The sequence below is a fragment of the Panthera onca genome, chromosome A3, assembly GCF_046562875.1.
Source record: "Panthera onca isolate mPanOnc1 chromosome A3, mPanOnc1 haplotype 2, whole genome shotgun sequence".
NCBI lineage: Eukaryota > Metazoa > Chordata > Mammalia > Carnivora > Felidae > Panthera > Panthera onca.
The window spans coordinates 45,393,690-45,415,318 of NC_138341.1; the positions used below are offsets into that span (position 1 = coordinate 45,393,690).

At 37.9% G+C, this 21,629-nt stretch overlaps 1 protein-coding gene across 4 annotated transcripts in view; it reads right to left on the reverse strand.

The window, feature by feature from the left end:
* The window catches only part of CTNNA2 (catenin alpha 2), a 1,102,119-nt gene extending 1,083,025 nt beyond the window's left edge, over positions 1-19,094 (reverse strand). The window contains exon 1 of one of the 4 annotated variants that reach the window (XM_060656428.3): positions 18,696-19,094. The gene's annotated coding sequence lies outside the window, so the exon portion shown is untranslated. The remainder of the gene's footprint in view (positions 1-18,695) is intronic. The other 3 variants (XM_060656443.3, XM_060656437.3, XM_060656451.3) reach the window with 3 other exon arrangements.
* Between the last annotated feature and the right edge of the window lie 2,535 nt (positions 19,095-21,629).

Here is a 21,629-nt window from a genome sequence, read left to right on the forward strand (position 1 = left end):
TTTGGGCTTTGCAAAAAAGTAAAAATAATAGATACTACACAGCCAAAGCAAAAATGTTTTAAAGCAGCAAACGTAAAACTCACTGCTCCCTACCTACTTGCAGACACTGATTTCACCAATGAACCCCCTAGCCAGGATGTTATCTTGTGCTCAAGTTCCTCCATCAGGAACAATTCAAACTAAACTAAGCCTTCCTCTATACTGAAAAAATATTTCTGTTAGTTGTATGGGCACTATTAGTAAAATACCTTTTTTTTCCTGGTCTGGAGATGTGAGGCATACTGCTAACCACAGATAAGGCTTTTCTCTGCTTTTACTGAAAGCGTGTTTTGCACAAATCACTAAACTCACAAGAGTTACAGTTCAGCATAGCAAGCTTCATTTTTAAAATGTTACCCACACCAATACCTGAGTAGTGCAGTAAGATGAAGGATGTAGCAAGGAGGGAAATTCCGCTGGCTTAAATACCAGAAATCAGGGTGAAGAGACAACAAATCTGACCTGCCACCACAGACCACAGACAGCCTTCTAAGCAAATCATGTATTGATCATGGGGTCATAGTTTGGCCACTGACCTGGCCACTTCCCAATGTCTCTTCTCATCACCAGCAGAGCTCCAGGGGCTCCTGAGAGCAGATTGCATGACTAGCACAACGGCCACAGAAGAGCCTCCTGGCTTCAGCCTTCACTATCTACTCATGCCATCTCTTGCCTCCTTCCTCCCTTTGGCTGTCAGAACACAAAGACCTCATAGATGGAAACAATGAGCAATGCAAGATTTGATCTTACAATCTACCTTTCTTTGTCTCTGTATGTTCTGGGTAAAAATCTGGACCAAGGGTTTGAAGTGACAGAAACTTTTCTCTCTCTCTCTGCCATGCTTTATTTTTTCCCCCCACTTTGCTTATTTCCTTGACATCAGTGGTAAATACCTCATATGATTCCCCATTTTCTTTCTCATCCAATGTTTTCATTCTTGGTCTCTTAAGCACTGGTATTCTCGAGGATGCAGACCCCATACTTCTTATACCCCTTTATACAACCTCTACTTCCATAGTATTCATTGTTACATCTTTGCCCCAAAATGTCTAATTTGAATAAAAAATAAAGAAACCTCAGAAGTCCAGACCTTATTTGTCAATGTCTAATGAAGATTTACATCTGGAATTCTTGTAAGCTCTTTAAATTTAACACCACCCAAACCAACATAAGCTTATTCCCAAACTATGTTTCACACCAGGAGGGCAAGGGATAAAAATCAGTTACCTTTGTCTTTGCCTCAGTCACTCACAACCAGTTGGTACCTAAGCCTTCTAGTTCCTAAATAATCAGCATTGTCTTCTCCATCCTTCCAGCTTCCTCATGCATCATCCTTTCCCTCCTCTATGCACTCTGGCAACAGTACCATTTGTGGGTCCCTAAGTTTACAGTGACATTCCTAACTTCATGCTCTCTCCTTAGTGTGGAATGATATTTCCTAACTTGTCTTTATGAGAAACTTCTATATGATATTCAAGTTCCTATTCAAACGTGAATCTTCTTGACCTTTTTCTACTTTTTGACCTCTTATACTCCTTCATTATTGCTATCTAGAACTCTGTCTATACCTCTGCTCCCTGTTGTATTTTTATAGTTTATCATCTGCCTTTCCTACCATATCATTAGAGGTCCTAAGCATAGAAACCATGTTACATTCATCTTGGTATCCAAAATAGGGTATCTTACCTAAGAAAGGCAATTAAAAAATGTCTTTTCAGCTATATTATAGCTAGATGTAAGCAGAGTAAATATCATCTTCAAGATAAAATGTTCATTTTCATGACTACATGAACACAGTAGAATTCTGCTCTACAAACGTATATTAGCTTTCAGTTTATCACTTCTGAAAAATATATGATTTAAAATTAGGACAAGGGGTAATATCTACTTTCCAAATGGAAAAACAAATAAAACCACAAGTAATTATTTTATTTCCTTGCCTTACATTATTCACCCTTTTAAAGTGTACAAATCAGTGATTATTTAGCAAATACACAACCAGTATGTGCAACCATCACCACTAATTCCAGAACTTTCATCACTCCAAAATGAGAACTCAAATCCATTAGCATTCACTCACCACTCCTCCTTTTCCTCAAACCCTGGTAACCACTACTCTATTTTCTATCTATGTAGATTTGCCAGATATTTCATATAAATGGAATTACACAATATGTGATATTTTGTGCTAGTTTCTTTCAAGGTTACCATAATGTTTTCAAGGTTGTCCATGTTTTCACATATATTTGTACCTATTCCTGTTTATGACTGAATAGTACTCCAATGTGTGGATATACCACATTTGTTTATCCATTTGTCAATATATGGCCATCAATTTGTTCCACTTTTTGCCCATCATGAATAATGTTGCTATGGATACAGGTATACAGGGTTTTCTGCGTGGTAGATCTTTTCATTTCTCTTTGGTGTAAACCTAAGAGTCAAATTATTGGGTCATAAAGTAACTGTATTTCACTTTTTGAGGAAGTACCAAACTATTTTTCCAAAGTGGCTGCACCATTTTACAGTCCCACCAGCAACCTAGATTCTAATTGCTTCACATCCTCACCAACATTGGACAGCATCTCTTTTCGACTAGAGCCAGATGATAAGTATCAGTACCTCATTGTGGTTTAGAACTGCACTTACCTAATGATTAATTAATTATCCTGAGCATCTTTCCATGTGTTTATTTGCCATTTCTATGTATTCTATGGAGACTATCCATTCAAATCCTTTACCTATTTTTTATTTAGATATATGTATTTTTATCATAAAGTCATAATAGTTATTCATGTGTCCTGGTTACTAGAGTCTTATTAGATATATGACTGTAAAGATATTTCCCCATTGTGTGGGCTGTCTTTCCACTTTCTTGTGTCTTCTGATATAGAAAATTGTGAATTGTGATGAAATCCAATTTTTTTTTCTATTGTTGCTTTTACCTTTGGACTCATATCTAAGAAACCATTGCTTGATCTAAGGCCACAAAGATTTACACCATTTTTTTTTCTAAGAGTTTTATATTTAGTTCTTCACTTTGGTCTATGGTACATTCTCTTTTTTGAGTTATTTTTTATATGGGATGAGATGGGGTCAAACCCATTCTTTTATATGTAAACATTCAGTTTTCATTTGTTGAAAATACTATTTTTTACTGAATTGAACTGTCTTGTCACCCTTGTCGAAAAGTAAGTTGGCCATAAATGCATGGGTTTATTTATAGACACCCAATTCCATCCCATTGATCTATATGTCTTCTCTTAGGCCAGTACCATGCCATATTGATACTATAGTTTTGAAGCATATGTAGAAATTGAGAAGTGTGAATCCCCCAACTCTGTTCTTCTATAACACTCTTTTGGGCTATTCTTGCTTTCCATTTGAATTTTAGGATCACTTGTCATTTTGGCAAAAAAGGGCAGCTGGGATTTTGATGGTGAATGCACCAAATCTGTAGATATTCGGGGAATACTATCATTTTCACAAAAGTAAGTTATACCATCTGTGAACATGAATGCATTTCCATTTATGTAGGTCTTCCTCAATTTCTTTCAGTAATGTTTTAGAATTTTTAGTATACAAGTCTTTGATATTTTTATATTCTAAAATATTTGCACTTTTTAAATTTTTTTAATTAATTTATTTATTTTGAGAGAGAAAGAGACAGCACAAGTGGGGGGAGGGGCAGAAAGACAGAGGGAGAGAGAGAATCCCAAGCAGGCTCCGCACTGCCCAATGCGGGGCTCAAACTCATGAAACTATGAGATCATGACCTGAGCCGAAACAGGAGTCGAACTAACCAATTGAGCCACCCAGGTGCCCTGATATTTCACTTTCCTGAATGAAAGGCAAAATAGTAACAGCATAGGTTGTTTTATAATTGTAGTAAGAATAGAAATGAAATCTGTTCAAAGTTAACATTCTACCTCATAAAACTTTTCTTTTTAGTAATTTTTAAAGGTTATATATTTTCAAAGAGAGACAGAAATTACACATGAGAGCACAAAAGGAGAAGGGGCAGAGAGAGAGAGAGAGAGAGAGAGAGAGAGAGAGGGAGAGGGAGAGAGAGGGAGAGAGAATCCCAAGCAGGCCTGCACTGTCAGCACAGAGCCCGATGCGGGGCTCAATCCCATGAACTGTGAGATCATGACCTGAGTTGAAATCAAGAGTCAGAAGCTTAACTGCGTGAGCCACCCAGGCGCCCCACCTCAGAAAACTTTTTATGGCACATATTAATAATTTTGATATGAAATATTTTAAATACTTAAGAAAGCATTTTTATACATTAACTTTTTTTATTGAATAACAATTCTACAGGTGTAAATTAAGGTGAACAACAATAAAACGTAATGTATCTGGATTTAAGAAGTCAGTTATTCATAACAGCAATAGCAAACAAAATTCTTTCTAAAGGCAGCCAGGCCTCAAGAACATTTCATCATATATCTCAAATTATTCAGACCACCTAAAACAGAAAACAGTTATATGCTGGTCACTGAAATCTTTATCTGAACTTATGATATCAGTATTATTGTGACTCATATTTACTGCAATTCTTTAGGAAAAGACAGAACTATTATAAAGCTAACTACATTTCTAAAAATTAGATTTAATGATTCAACGTTAATAAAAATATCTTACAATTCTGAATCCGGACTTGCCAGTTGTCACTCATTTCACATCCATATTCAATTAATATTCTACAAAGAAAAACCCCTATTTTCAATAGTGAATTTACATCATCTACTTATAACATCTTAGTGCAGATCAGAGGATTTTAAGGTGACAGGCTCATTTATGATAAATCAATACCAATATGTATGCATAAAGCCTAGACCAGATGAGTAATTATAATTCAAGGCAATTTGCCCATTTTCTCAATATGCAGAATCAATGAAAGGTTTTCTTTCAAAATAACCATTTTTCATACTAAAAGAACACCATGAAAAGAAAGCCAAGGTTAAGCTTCTCCTAAAGTTTGAAAAAGATCTAGTGCCAAACATTAACTTCTGTTAAAGAATTGAAGATCTCCAAAGCTTCTCAGTGGTGCTGAACCGAGTACTGTGTTAGTATTCATATATTTCTCCAAGACAAGGCTGAATGTGAGACAGGGATGGTATGCGGCAGAACGTCAGCGGGAAAATGACGATAACATAGTATTGAAAGTAGCAGCCAAAGCACAAAGGCATTTGGATAAAATTTTAAAAGTTTACTACCAGGAGCATTATCATAAGCATGTTGTCACCATCATCGTAACACCAGTCAACTCAGCCCAAGACCTAAAAAAGACCTAGTTCACGCCCTTGAAGAGCCACATACAAACAGTACCCCCATGAAGTATTCATAAAGGCCTAGAAAAGTGCCAAGTAAATATTTGGAAGTGAGTATACAAAATCCATGTATACACCCTGCTTAGTCCAGAGATAAAGGTTCACAATTACAGTGATACATAATTACAACAATGTATTTAGGTTACTATGGAAGAGACAAATATTGAGAATAATATTTAAAGCAAAAAGGTGTGTTCAGTTCACACTATAGTGTATTTCATATATGAAGAATGACTCATTCATACTGAATCTAAGTGAATAGGAAAAGATATCTAAAATTAGAAGAAAACTAAAAGAAAAATAGAAGTATTATATCCTATTTACGTCTGTGTGTGTGTGTGTGTGTGTGTGTGTAAGTTGCCATATACTGTTGTCTTTACGTACAAAGAGGTTATACAAATTGGTAAGAAAAACACAAGAAGAACAATGTTCCTCAACTAGTAAAGTTATTTCAACAAGGTGACTGGATATAAGATCGAACACAAAAATGTAAAGGTATAGTTTCTATATCGGTAATAACCTTTTAGAAAATGTAAAAGAAACACAATCCTTTTCCCAACAGCAAAAGAAACTACAAACAAGATGATAATAAATGTAACATGAAATGAGAAAGACTTTCCTCTATGAAGAAAACAATTTATTATATTGAGGGACATGAAAAAGGCCTCAATAAATGAGCCATGCCAATGGAAAGACTATGAATGAGAAAGTTGTTACTTTCCTCTCAAATACTCTTAAATCAAATACAATGCCAGTTAAAATCTCAAGGGTATTATTTATGAAATTAGATAATCTGGTTATCCTAGTCTTTTAAAGAAAACGCCCAACAACAAATAAGAGAATTTGGAAAAAAAAAATCATCACTTACTAGACATCACAACATCCCATAAGCTATAGTAGTTATAAGAGTGTGACAACAACAAAATTCTTTATACCCAGAGAATATAAATAAGTCCTATAAATTAAAATAAGATAAATAATCCACTAGAAACACATGGGTAAAGATATGAACACAGTTACCACAGCAGAAGCAAAACGTTAGGCCATTAGGCCGAAAAACAAATGAAAAGATAGTCAACCTCTCTATAAATCAGAGAAACAAATTCATATAACAAGGTGCCATTCTTACCTATGCATTGGTAAACTTTTCCAAGTTAAAGCTATCATGTATTGGCAAAAGTTTAAGGAAATATGCACCTTTCCATCTGCTGGTTGAATGTAAAGAAGGTAGTGCTACCATTTTGAAGACCAATTAGGTATCAACTATTAAAATCTAAAATGCACATACCTCATTCCTCAAAATTACAACCGCCAGCGTACTTTCAAAAGGAATACACTAGAACGTGTGGACAAGAAACTTGTATAAGGATGCTTGTTTGAAATAGCAAAATAATAGGAATAAACTGTCATGAAAACACAAGGATTAAATAAACCATGATTAAACCAAACTACAGAAAAGGCAGCAGTTTAAATGTGTGTGTGCGTGTGTGTGTGTACTCATGTTATCCGCTAAGCTATATGTGAAGTGAAAATAAGGCATAAAATACTATGTTACCATCTCAGTAAATATAAGAAAATACACCTTACTACACAGACATTGATCACCTATATATGTTAAGGGACTCTCCTGGGGCCCTAAGGTCAATTTCCTGCCCATGACACAACCCATATTTGAAGGCAGATCTGTATAAACATTTTATCTCCATAGATAACCAAAAACTAGAAACTTAAATTCCAATCAATGTAATGTTTCAGAGGATTTAACATGGAGGAAGAGTTTTTATTACCCAAGGAAATACTTAAGTATGTTTAGTTTAAAAACCCAAACACAAAATTATACATACCTATGATCTCAGGTATGCTTTAAAAAGACCTCTGCATGATAAACTCAGATATACTCATAGTAGGGGTGGGGGTTGGGGTGAGGGAGAAACCTTGAAATTTACCAAATGTTCATTGGATAGTTGTTGAACTGCAATCATTTTTATTTTCGAGTGTCTTTTTTCTGTTTATTTTCTAGATGTTCAGCAATGGGCATGCACTACTGCAAGTGTAAAAGATAAAATGTGTTGTTTCTGAAATAATGTATCTTCTGTTATTACATCCTTGAGATACCTTGATACAGATAATGCCAAAATGTTTCTCTACTCCCAGCCTGGCTCTCCCCTTCACGCCAGGCCAGTCCCACTTCTCAGCTGCTTACTGAGCAGTTATCAGCCTCCCAGCTTCTGTTCTCCTGGATATGACTCCACCTCTGCCCCTGCTGTGCTCATTCATCCCACCTTCCTGCTGGCTCAGCCCTGTCCCAGTTCCCGGACCGAGGCAGGACTGAAATAAAAAGTACTAATACAAGGTCATCCCCTCCTCCATCTCTCTCCCATCCATTACTAGACCCACTTGTTTCTGATTCTGAGTCCACCTGGACTTCTGGCCCATGCCGCTGTGGAGTCGGTATCACATTGCACGACATCGCTATCGTATTCTTTCTGGTATTAAACGGTTCAGGTACTTTTCACCCCCGCTAGATTGTCAACTCATAAAGTCAAGTGTTCTATCATACTTTTATGTAGATCCAGGGCTGTGTCCTCCAAAACAGTGGTTTTAATAACTTGTAAGAAAGTATTTGATGAATGACTGCTACATTTGTTTAACCAGAAATCTGTAGCATTTGTTTAAAGACAGAAAGAGTTCAGAGACCTAATTCAACAGCTAGCATTTATTAAGAAACTAATGGGGGCCCAAGATTGAAATAGGGGAATATTAGAACAAAATGAAGGTATGGCTTCTATTCTTGACACAGAATCTAAAGTGGGTTGACAACACCTATAAAAAAAAGGAGAGAATAATTACTGTTTTAGCTTCTGCCTTAACAAGCAAAACATGAAAATCCTCTTGCCTGAGGTCCTGATTTCACAGATGGGCAAACTGCAATCGAGTTTGCCTGCCTGGATTCCAGACTACTGCCAGCAGTGACTTTCACCTCCTGTCCCAACTCTATGGGCCCCTGTGTGCCTGGCTCTGCTTGTCACTATGCATGTGCTTGCCTACTTTGAATTATCCCCCTGGATCTAGATTCTTTCTTCCTCTAATTCATGCTGTGCATTAGGATTTAAATTTCTTCCTTTTTTTTTTTTTTTTTTTTTTGCTAGGGTACCCTTTGTCACCTGTTTCTGCACATGTTCCCACAATAACAGACTATGGCAACAATCCTAGCTTTTCTCTTCAACCTCCTTCCCATAAGATGAATATCACGGCAGGCATCTAAATAAAATTCAAACAACACTGCTGCTTGCTTACCCAACATTCGTTTCCCCTTCCTTTTTCTTAACAGAACTGCCATTCAGTACATCTCTCCCCTTCATTTCCTACACACAGCCTAGCACTTCAGAGAAAGCCTATCTCATCTGAGCTGGGAGACCTGATTAGCCTAAACTAGGAACATGCTATTCCCTTTGTCTTTGCTGCTGGGTGCATTGGGGATGCCCATGTGATCCAGTACTGGACAGTGAGATAAGAGATAAGGGAGGACTTTTGGCAAAGGTTTCCTCATTTTTTTGGAAGGCACACTGCTGCTGCATGATGGTGGGCTTAGAACTGCAGTAGCCATCATGCCGCTGGCTGACGATGAGGTCTAGACACAGAGGGGCAGAGTCCAGGGAAGAGAGGGAAAGCCAAGCCGAGGCCTGACACCTAGACTTTCCCATCCTTCAGGTTTCTTGTTATTTTGGCAAATCTTTTTGAATGTATTCTCTTTCCTCTGCTGCCAGCTTGCTTGGAGTAGATAGCACAAAACCCAAAACCATATACCAGCAGTTCTGTTTTCTTTTTCAAAGAATAACTTTAAAATCGGAATTTGAATTGATGGATATTTGGGTTGTTTTTAGTTTGAAGCTATTATGAATAAAGCTGCTGTTGATGTTCATGTAAGAGTCTTTCTGCCATGTTTTCATTTCACCTGGGAGTGGAACGCCTGGATTGGGTGGTAAGAGCATTTTTAACATTAGGAGAAATGGCCAAACTGTTTCCCAAAGTGTTGGATTCCCATGAGCAATGTATGAGTGCCTCAGACACTTCACATCTTCTCCAAAACTTGACATTGTCAGTCTTTTTAAATTTAGCCATTCTAGTGTTTGTACGGTGGTCTTGTGTTGTGCTTTTAAAAATTTCATTATTTAGGAGCACTTGGGTGGCTCAATCAGTTGAGCATCCTACTTTAGCTCAGGTCATGATCTCACTGTTTGTGAGGTCAAGCCCCGCTTAGGGTTCTGTGCTGAAAGCTCAGAGCCTGGAGGCTGCTTTGGATTCTGTGTCTCCCTCTCTCTCTGCCCCTCCCCCACTCATGCTCTGTCTCTGTTTCAAAAATAAAATAAACATTAAAAATAAATAAATAAATAAATAAATAAATAAATAAATAAAATTTCATTATTTGGGGCAAATAATGGAGTTGAACACCTTTCACATCTTCATTAGCCATTTGTATATTTTCTTTTGTGAAATATATCTTCAAATATTTTGTCCATTTTTTTCATTGGATTGTTTGTTCTCTTATTGAGATGCTAGGGTCCTATGTACACTTAGGACAATTAGTCCTTTGTCCAATATATAGAGATACAAATAGAAATACACAGATATAGCAAATCTTGTGTTTTTGAAAAGTTTTTTTTTATTTTGATAACATCTAATTTATGTTTTTTTTTTTTATAGTTAGTGCTTTTTGAGTCTTAAGACATTACTGCCTAACCACAAATCACAAAGATTTTCTCAAATGTTTTCTTCTACGAGTTTATATATTCAAAGTCATAGAGAAATCTCAAAAACATTATGCTCAATAAAAGATGGAGACAATAATGACTACACATTCTCTGATTCAATCTACATCCATTCCTAGAACAGGAAAAACTAATCAACAGAGAAATAACAGATCAAGCAGAATGGAACTTTTTAGTGTAATGGAAACAGTCTATATCTTGATTGCAGTGGTGGTTACAAAGGTATATTTGTCAACGCACAACCACACTTAAAATGAGTACACTTTGGAGAATAGACTCCAGAAATACACTCATATTTACATGGTCAATTAATCTTCCACAAAGAAAGAATATACAATGGGGGAAAAGATAATCTCCTCAATAAATGGATAGTCACATGCAAAAGAATGAAACTGGACCATTTTTGTATACCAGATACAAATGTAAACTCAAAATGGATCAAATACTTAACTATAAGACCAGAAACCATACCACTCCTGAAAAAAAACATAGGCAGTAAGCTCTTAGACATTAGTCTGAGCAATATTTTTTGGATCTGTCTCCTTAGATGAGTACAACAAAAACAAAAATAAGCAAGGGCACCCGGGTGGCTCAGTAGGTTGAGCGTCCAACTCTTGATCTTGACTCAGATCTCAGGGTTCATGAGATCAAGCCCCATATCGGGCTCTCTACTGGCAGTGCAGAGCCTGCTTGGGATTCTCTGTCTCCTCGCCGTCTGCCCCTCCCCTACTTGCACTCTCACTCTCAAAATAAATAACTATTTAAAAACCAACAAAAATAAACAAATGGGATTACATCAAAATAAGAAGCTTTTGCTAATTACAGAATACCATCAAAAAAAAAAAAAAAAGAAAGAAAGAAAAAGCAGCCTTCTCAGAGAAGATATCTGCAAATGATATAATTGATAGGGGGTTAATATCCAAAATTTATAAGAAACTCACACAATTCAATATCAAACAAACAAACAATCCAATTTAAAAATGGGCAGAGGACCTGAACAGACATTTTTTTCTCCAAACAAGACATACAAATGGCCAATAAACACGTGAAAAGATGCTCAACATCATTAATCATCAGGAAAATGCAAATCAAAACCACAATGAGGTATCACTTCACACCTGTCAGAATGACTACTGTCCAAAAGACAAGCAATAACAAGTGTTGATGAGAATGCAGAGAAAAGGCAACTCTCATTCTCTATTGTTAGAAATGGAAAATGGCACAGCCACTATGGAAACAGTACAGAGGTTCCTCAAAAAATTAAAAGTAGAACTAGCAAGTGATCCAGCAATTCCCCTTCTGGGTATTTATACAAAGAAACTGAAAGTACTAATTTGAAAAGATATATGCACCCCTATGTTCACTGGAGCATTATTTATAATAGTCAAGACATGGAAGCAGTTTAAGTGTCCATCAAGAGACAAACGGATAAAGAAGATATGGCACTCACACAGGTGTATGTACACACACGTGCGTGTGCACACACACATGCACACACACACATGTGACAACATGGGTGGACCTAGAGGGTGTTATGTCAGGTGAAATAAATTAGAGAAAGACAAATACCATATGGTTTCACTTATATGTGAAATCCAAAAAACTAAACAAATAAACAAAACAAAATAGAAACACAGATTCATAAACATGGTGTTTGCCAGAGGTGAAGGGATGGGAAAAATAAGGAAAGGGGATTAAAAGGCACAAACTTCTAATTATAAAACAAAACACAAGGACACAATGTACAGCATGGGGAATATATTTAACAAATTTGCTTGGTGACAGACAGTAGCTAGATTTGACATGGTTATCACTTTGTAATATATATAAATGAATCATTATGTTGTACACCTGAAACCAATGTTGTATGCTAACTACACTTCAATAAAAGAAAAAAAATGGATATAATATATTATACAGAAAACATACCTCAACAAATTTTATTTTAGAAATTTTAAAAGGAATTTGGTAAAATTCTGATGACCATACAGTCCTATGGAATAGGATTTAGGCAGTAAGCAGGACTTCACTGTGCCTGAAGCAAAACTACTAACCTTAGAGCATATATAATTTTTAGATAAATATCACCTTATTCTAAATTTGTTATTGTCATAGAATCTTTCAGAGACATTGGCATTACTCAAACAAGTCCACCATACAATGGGCTAGTCCCTGAATGGAGGTAGCAACTGACACATGCCTTCAGGCCAGGAAGGGTTTTTAAAAAGGAGAGAGAGGAAAGGACGGAAAGGTAAGAAAGAGAAATGTGTTGTAGTTCTCCCTTAGCCCAGAGACTCTGTGAAGCTAAATTTGCAATTTTCTTGGGAAAGAGAAAGCATATGCCACTGAAGATGAAGGTTTTTCTCATGTAGCAGCAGTTTATGTTTCAAAAGAAAAAAACAAATGGGACACAGTAAGAAATACATCATTATGCCTTGAAATTTTAAGGGAAACTCACAGGTAGTTATTATAGAATTTTATAGCTAGAAAACACTCTATATATCATATAGAGTCAAAACCACTTAAAATAAAGATTAAATAAATAAGCCTTGGAGAATGTGAGGCTTGTTTAGTCATATAACTAGTTAGTTGGTTGAAAACCTGGAGGAAGAACTGAGGTGTCCTGGTGCCTGATTCAGTGCTTTTATAAAATTACAATCTCTAGCCCAATGCTCTGCACACAGCAGATATTTAGAAAAACAAAAAACAAACAAAAAAACTTACTGAATAAATTCATGCTAGGTAATAGGATAAAAAATACAAAGAGAGTGTAAGTGAATAGAGAGATAAATTTAGATGCAAACATTTTCCCCAACAAGTTCTGTATATATTTCTTTATGCCAATTCTGCATATTATAGGGGGAAAAACATAATTTGTGGAATTACGCTAGCAGGTATCAATGCCTGAAGAAAGAAAATGAAGACCAGCGGTAAACTCTCAAGAATTGTAAGATGTCCTTTCCTAGAAATAACTGAGGACAATTAGCTCTTCCTGAGATAGTTGAGGGGCATTTCTACCTTTTTACTGAAAGATGGATTAATGATGTTTAACAACAGTTTTCAGGCCTTATTGAATTTACAATAAACTTGAGTGAGTGTATTTGCACCAAATCTTTGTCTAATCACAATTAAAATCAAATGAGAATGTCAGCTCCTTTGGTCAAGCATGGAGTCACTACAGTTTCTGGTTAGGTTGTGGGAAACCTGACATATCTCCATCAGGAGTTCATGGCTTTGGCTGTGAAACATCAAAATGCTATAAAAAAAAAAAAAGATCTTGGATTTACTGCAGATACGTAATAAACAACATAACCCCAGTTTACACAACACTAATATATTAGAAGCGTCCTGTTAATTTTTCTATTATGGTTCTATAGTCCATAGGATCTTTTAAAATTATTTATTTTACCTCAATCCTGGTGGCATGTCCGTTATTTTAAGGTAGGAATGTTGGAGCAAGTTAGGATATTACTTGATTTGGATCTTGATCCCAATCAGGCAGTTCCCACAGGTGCTATATTACTTAGTTCCCCCCCCCAAAAAAAAAAAAGCATAAAATACCAAGATACTGAGAAATAGCAAAATAATGGAAAGCCAACATCTGATTTTACGTACATGTTTTTTCAGCTAGTTTTTCAGCTAGCTAATGATCTAGTTTTAAAGAATGTTAACTGAAATATATTTGTGTGTGTATATTTTAAAACAAGTAAAACATGGATTTAATCAGCATGACAGGAAAAATACAGAAAACCCTTAGTTGAACAGGAAATATTAATTTTTCAGCTCCATAGATGAAATAAAATTAATTCATTTTATCTTATCCTGACTCTACCTCTCCATTTGGTCACCACCTTAACATATAGGGAAGAAAATTGCTTATTTTATTCCTGTTAATGCACACTGTCTTCACATCTGAAAAACAATAGTCTATGAGTTGTACATGCAGATACAGCTTGTAAATAAAATGGAACAAAAGCCCTATAAAATTAAGCTTTATAAAATCAGACTATCACTGGTGTTTTTTAATAATATGTTACAGGTAATAATCTCGAAAAGTTGTTGAATGCATATTTTGTGGTTGAGTTAGAATTCATCTCCAAGGTAAAAATTCACTTATGAGGAAAATAAAAATGTCTAAAAGTAAAGTGTGTTAAAAATCACTAGTGCTTTAATACGGAACTGCCTAGAAGTAATATATTTGAAAATGTTTTATTCAGATATGCTGAATCTTTAAAACAACAGAATATTGAGGAAAAATCTCAAAATAGAAAAATGCTACAGTCTATGGTCTGTTAAAATGCTAACTTTAACATTCATGTTTCTTATAAAATAATTTTCATGTGACCATTTTCAGTAATATTAAAACTATAAAAAATAAATATAAGGAGAGTATTTTACTATTTTAGAGAAAGCAAATTGTGTCAATGGATTAAAATGGATGAAACATGAAAACCATAAAGATGAACACTAACATTCTCTTAACTTGCAGGTAAAATTTTCTGAAAACCCTTTTTTCCAATAAGATAATATAATTCGTATCACTGATGCTGTTGGATAATTGTTTCGTGGATAAATGTTCAAAATAGTTAATAAACACCTGTCAAAAATAAAAGTGTACCAACAGACGTAGCCAGTAAGAAACTGGCATCCCATCCTATGCAGACATTTAACTTGCCTAGTGCACACATACATTCCCAACAGACCCCCTGTTGTCATCAGAGCTTAGTCTCCCCGTAAAATACTTGGAATAGCATAATCCATACAGGATCATTAATAATCTTGAACACCAAAAAAAGGGAGGAAGGGGGACTGCTGTTATTAGGAAAAGTCAACAATAAAATAAAAATAAAGTTCCTGGAAATATAATTACCCTAAAATTACCTGCTTCATGTGTGTCAACATAAAATAATCCTGGTTATTATTTTCCAAGCTACAGTCCTGGAATATTCCTGGGTTAAGTCAAAACAAGAGAGAGTTGTGATAATCACAATATTGAACCTTTGTTGTTTAGAAAGGCCAAGTTTACTCTCTGCCTTGAAAGAAAAGAGATGAAAAAAAAAAAAAAAAAACAGTCTGGGTCCTCACCTTGACACTGACCTAGGATTCAGTGTCTTGGGATGGGGCTTTGGGTGAGCACTAATACAAAACCCCTGGGTAGCTAAACATTCTGTCATAAAATAGATCCTACACTACAACAAGTTGCCTTATCCTAAGTGTTAGCGTAATTACCCTGGCTATATAAGTGTAACACCTTTTAATACCCTCACCAGTATGCCAAATATTCCACTAAGGAGCCTTCCCAAACACACCTTGCTTCTTCTTCGCTTTCTGCTTTTGTTCCAGCTCTGGTACCCACACTGCATGAAATGCTTCTCAGGAATACCCGTCCAAGCTCCAGAACTACCGGTGAATACAATCTTTCCCTGGCTACATAAACATCTGTCCTGTTTGCAATTCCTCACTTACTTTCTCTTCACTCTGTTCTAGTACATAATCATATATTGTCTTATTTTAAAACCATTTATTCTAATTACAATAATGCTTACCCAATATATACATTATTTGTACTAAGTACTGTGCTTAACATATTTAACCCTTAAAGCAATCCCATGAATCAGAGTCTACCAAGGTAGACAACACTCTCTACTACTTAAATAAAGCATGCACTCAAATCTAAAGCTCTCTCCAAAGACCTTATTCTTTGACATTGTGAAATATGACCTCATGCAAATGCCTGCTCTCCTCTACTAGACTGTAAGCTAAGGTCAAAGACAGTGGTGTCTTTTACTTCTTTCCAATACCTCACATCACTTAGCATATGGTTGGGCAGGTTTTAAGAGCTCTGAGTGAGGGAGGCACACAGAATATACCCATAATATTTCCTACAGTGTCCATTAAATGTTCTGTTGGGTCTTTATCTGTACCATACATTCTTAAAGGTCCAGTCAACTAAAGGCAGAAGCTTCCAGAAATGAAATTCTTCATAGGAAGTCTCTATCTGTAAACTGGATTTTGGTCAAAGTAGCAGGTTGCTTTTTGAAGACACTAGTTTCTCTTCTATTTTATATTTTATTAATTTTACTCATCTGTCTCAAAATCTTGCTGTAAACAGATGTCATTTTATCTTCTATTCTTTAATAAGCTACCATATTTTGTTTTCACTAGGTGGACAAATGTTTACAAAGGAGACAAATAAATGGTACCTTTCTTTCCACAGTAAGAACAGTATTAAAAACTGAGACATAACACCCACGTCATTCTATGTAGCAAAACTGCAATAAGGAAAGAACAGGACTGACTGAGGGGCCGTCTCCACTGCACACTCATGAGTAGGAAGCCCCACAAAGAAAGAGCAGTAGAGATGCTGGAAGGGGAAAAAGTCATTTGAGAGTAAATTAGGATAAAACTAACTTATTTTATCCATATACAATTACTACCAAAGTCTTTCACTAGCTTCACAGCATTCCAGGAAAAGGAACAACAATGATACAGAAACACCCCTATCTACAATTGTGTTCACTTTTAAGTTATGTCACCACTCAAACACAGATAGGGTTGACTGCAATTCTGCATCAGGATGTTGGTAACACTGATAATTCAACCAAGCTTCTGCCACATGTCTTAAGAATCAGCCAAGTCATTAATGGAATTGCATTCCTACCAAAGGGAGTTGAGGCAGAGGGTAGGTCCATCATTCCTAATAACACCTACTTTCCCAAAACTGATTCAGATGATTAACTGTATCAGTTCTTCATCAAATCAGCACTCAATCACTTTGCAAGGTAATTCTCTTCATCTCAACTCCTACTTTTACATGCCCATAAAATGCAAAAATGCATATTGCACTACTGACATATAATAATTTAAATAAAAAGAAAAAAATCAATCATTTGCTCCCTGCATCGCATCTTACTGGCAGCTTCACTGAATCCATGTGAATTCAATCCCTCCCTACACACTCATTAAACTTAAAATATTGCTATTCCATGGCTATTAAGGTTTTGCGGTTTTGTTGGTTTTTTAAAGGAGAATAGATATTACAAAATACAAGCTTCTAAATACTCCATTTCTGATTTATACTTACACTGTTTTTGGAGCTTTCTGAAATGATGAATACACTAAACATTCTGAGGCATGGATGTCCCACCACGTATAAATAAACTTTTCAGCCACAATACTTGCAAAAAGTATGAAAAATTACTATTAATATATATAATGGAAGGAGTTAGAGTGCAAGCTAAATAAACCAAAGTGAAATATACCATTTAGTGAAACTAAGTGGTACAAAACCAACTGAAATTTTAAATTGTTAATAACGGTCCCGGAGCGAATTCAACTTTTCCATTGTTGTAAACCACAAACAGAACTACACAGTATGTTTCTTTTCAAAGATCTTTACAGTTCCTGTAAGATGGGTGAGAAAGGCTAAGAGTCTCTGTTCAAAGCTCTAATGCACCTAATGCTTTTAAAATGGTATATTTATAAGCCTGCTCATACTCATTACTCCAAAACTATTCATTGTCCTCCTTTAGAAGTTAAGCCATAATGAACAAAAGTGTATTCTTCCATTCTTCTGCTCCCTGTTTTCCCAGATCTATCTACCTTAGTGTTCTGTATGTTGACCAAAACATTCCATAAATAATGCTATGGTGCACACACATTAAAGTTTAGAGAGTTTCTGCTTTTGAAGGAGATGGTGACAGAACTAAGGATACACAGGTTCAATTCCAAGACAAATATTAGGCGGGTGGTTTGAAAATATCCATCAAAAGAGGCCTAGGGGAAAAGGATACAAGCGTCCACTGCCACCACCCTTCCTCTCCCCTCCCCTCTTCCTCTCTTGTTCTCTTCCTCTCTTCTCTTCTTTCCTTGTGGCTTCTCACAGAGACCATCAAAGCGGGGAAAGCTGCTAATTTAAAATTAGTGAGACACATACTGGGAATATGTAACTCCCAGGAGGAAAAAAGAAACTGCTAAAAAGGGGTGTGGGGGGTTGTTGGCAACATGTTTAAGTGACAATCTTCCCCACCCCCACCCTAATACTGCACAAATCCACAGATTCTTTCCAGACTCTCTTCTCTTTCCAGGTCCCAGTACTCTAAACAACTTGACCCTTAATCCGAATAATTTAGGGACCTGCAGGGCATCCGCTGTGCAAGAGTGTATCTCTCGGTATATGTGCCCAATTTTCTGGAAGCCCCTGAATCCGGACAGTTGTAGCAAGCAAGGGATCTCCCACCGGGTAAGGGGTGAAGAAAGGGGGGAAGAGATGGAGTCAACAGGAAAGGATGCAGAGCAGAGCTTGAGGGCGAGTGGCTGAAAGGAAGACAGGGAAGAAAGAAAGGGTGGGAAGGAAGTGGGGCTGGAAGAGAGGAAGAAAGGGATGAAAGAAAGGCTGGAATAGAGAAAGGAGGGGAGAGGAGAGAGGGATGTTGGGAAGGATGAGGGCGGGAGGGTTGGGGAGCGGGGAGGGAGGGGAGGATGGAGAGGATGGGAGGGAGGTAGGGAGGGAGGGAGGCAAGCAAGGATGGAGGATGCTCTGCCCAGGACTCACCTCTGTGGGTCGGTGGGAGTTTCTCGCCTCCTCCTCTTTTTCGCCCGTTCCCAACAGCTGGAGGGGTAATCACAGAAGGGACTGGAGAGGCGGCGGAGGGGACGAGGGCAGCAGCTGCTGCAGCCGCCTCTGGCCGAGGTGCGGTGCCTCCTGCTCCGCCCGCCAGCCCGGGTCTCCGCCTTACTCAGGGCTGGAAGCGAAGCCGCTCCCCCCTCCCCCCGCCCGCCCCGCGTCCTGCCCAAGCGCGAGCGGCAGCGGCCCGGATCGCCGCTAGGGGAGACGGGCAGTGCGCAGGCGCAGCCGCTTGCTCGCTGGCGCGCCCCCGTGGTCCCCGAGGGGCTGGAGGAGGCCAGGGGTAAGGGGAGACGCGGGCGCGCACGGCCTAGGGAGCGTCGAGCGGGAGGGGCAGGGGCGGAGCTGGGGAGGCGAGGCTAGCTCCACGCCGCAGGTGGGGGGAGGGGACGACAGCGAAGGGGCACCGCCGAAGGGCGCAGGTGCCGTGTCCATGACAACCGCGTTACCCTTCGGGAGGGGACGGGGAGCTGAGTGGCCGGAAGCTGGAAGCTGCGAGGACCGGGTACTGAGACACCGTACTGGAGAGGTCCTGAGGAGAGCGGTGGGAGAAGGGGACTGGGGTTGCTGAGTAGGAAGAAAGGGTGAGCCCAGAGAGGGCACGGACGCTTGGCAGGAGGAGGGCTGGGCCTAAGTGCAGCGAAGGTAGAGACTGACAGGGGCTGTAGGTTTGTTGGGACCTGGAGTACCCAGGGGAGGAGGATTGGACTTTAAAATAGGACCTGGAAGAGGATGGAAGTGTTAAAACAACTTGCTCATTTCATGAGCCTTTGTTGAGTGCTGTGTATGTGGAAGACATTCTAATTCTTTTGATTCAAAGATAATTACTAAGCCTCTAATTTGCACCGGCCACTCTACTTAAGCATTTCAAGACATCAAAAAATGTTTAGTATCAGGTGTTTGTCCTCGCGGAGGTTATACTTTAGTTTGGGAACTTAACAGAGAATGTAGGGGGTATATGCTCTGCCCATCACCATCAACTGGGGCTGGAATGTAACTGTTACAGAAATGCTAGAAATGAAGAAGGTACAAGCTACATCAGATGCATAACATAAGTTACAGTTATCTTTGTTCCGCTACGATGCCAAGTGACTTTTTTTTTTTTAATCAAGAGAGAAAAATAAAGACAAACCGTATGTCAGTTTGGGAAGACACAAGTGATGCTGCATTCACAACCCACTACATGTCTGGTCTGCTCGCCCACCAACATCAATGTGTTTATTCATGCCAACCTTTGTACAACCTTATATCACTTGGTACACGAATTTTTTAAACTCCTTTCTTGGCTATGCCAGCTATGTTATATATCCCCTTCTTATTCCTAAGATGGCATCTGTAGTTGTTTGAAAATATCAAATCCAAGTGCCTTATTCTGTCCAGGCAATGGCTTGAAAGCCCTATATCTATTCATTTATCTTTTTTTTCCCCAATAACTCCTTGCCTTATATTTTCCTTGTCACCACCACTGTACCACTTTAAAAATTCCTGAGAGAAAGTGCACAGGCGTCAACAGAGTACACTTAAGAAAAACCTCCTTAGCCAACAACGAGGTTTCAGGACCACGGACAGTGACACCGCATGTTCCTCTCCCCAAGCTTTTTCCTTAGGCTCAGCCTATAGAAACAGTAGAGACACTACAGGACATACAGAGTGGGCTTCAAGAAGTAAACGCTGAACACCAAATGATCTGTGCCAAAAGATATGAACAGATTGGAAGAAGGAAGAAGCATACCATGAACTGGAGTAGGTAGGAAGAAAGTAAGCCCTTCAGCTAGATTTGAAGAAAGAATTAGGTAACGTGGGGAGACATCACAGGACCCTAAGGTGGTAAGAGGGGAGAAAAGTTAGCCAGGGAGGTGTTTGAATAAAAATAGGGATACTTCATAGTACTACTGCACAGTATCTTCCTGAAGGCAGAGTAAACCGCTGGTTTAATTGGTCTAAGAATATGGAAAGAATAAAGCAGTCCTACTTAAATAAGGTAGAATACTATCTCAAGGACTGACACTTTTTTGTTATTACTGTGAGTTTTCATTCTCTAGTCAGGCTGGAGGGGTTAAATATAAAAACACAGGCCAAGAGTTATCAGATAAGTTCAACTCTTTAACACGGAGAGGGTTCAGTTATAATTTTGTGAATTGTGTAAAATCAGGCTTAAATTTACAATTGTTTTAATTGACAGCAGACAGAAAAAAAATAGATCCAGTGTTGTCTTATCAAAATGAGATTTCCCTCATTATTGTTTTGTAGTGATTTTCAAAATGGCTAGATATTTTTCAAGTTACTTTATTTATACTGAGAGAGAGAAAGAGAGAGAGAGGGAGAGAGGGAGAGAGAGGAAGAGAGAGAGAGGGAGAGAGGGAGAGAGAGGAAGAGAGAGAGAGAGAGAGAGAGAGAGAGAGGAAGAGAGAGAGAGAGAGAGAGAGAGAGAGAGAGAGAGAGAGAGAATCCCAAGCAGGCTCCATGCTGTCAGCAAGGATCCCAACTTGGGGCTCAATCTCATCAACCGTGAGATCATGACCTGGGCAAAAATCAAGAGCCAGAGGCTTAACCAACTGAGCCACCCAGGAAGCCCAAAATATTATTATTGAGAAATCTTTAAAAGTCATTTGTAAAATATTTATAAGGTTTTGTCCATGCAATTGCTTTAGAGCTAATAAAAAATAGCATAAAAGCCATCCTTTATTTCTCAGACCCTTGATCTCTTCCCTCACTCTTCCTTCAAAACGTGCCAAACTATTGTCTGTCAGTCAGATAGTGATAAGAAATTATCCAGGCAATGCATTTAAGTCCCCAGCAGGCAAATGGCAGCTGAGATTTTTGTTCCCTGCCTCCAAAGGACTTACTAATTCTTTTATGTTC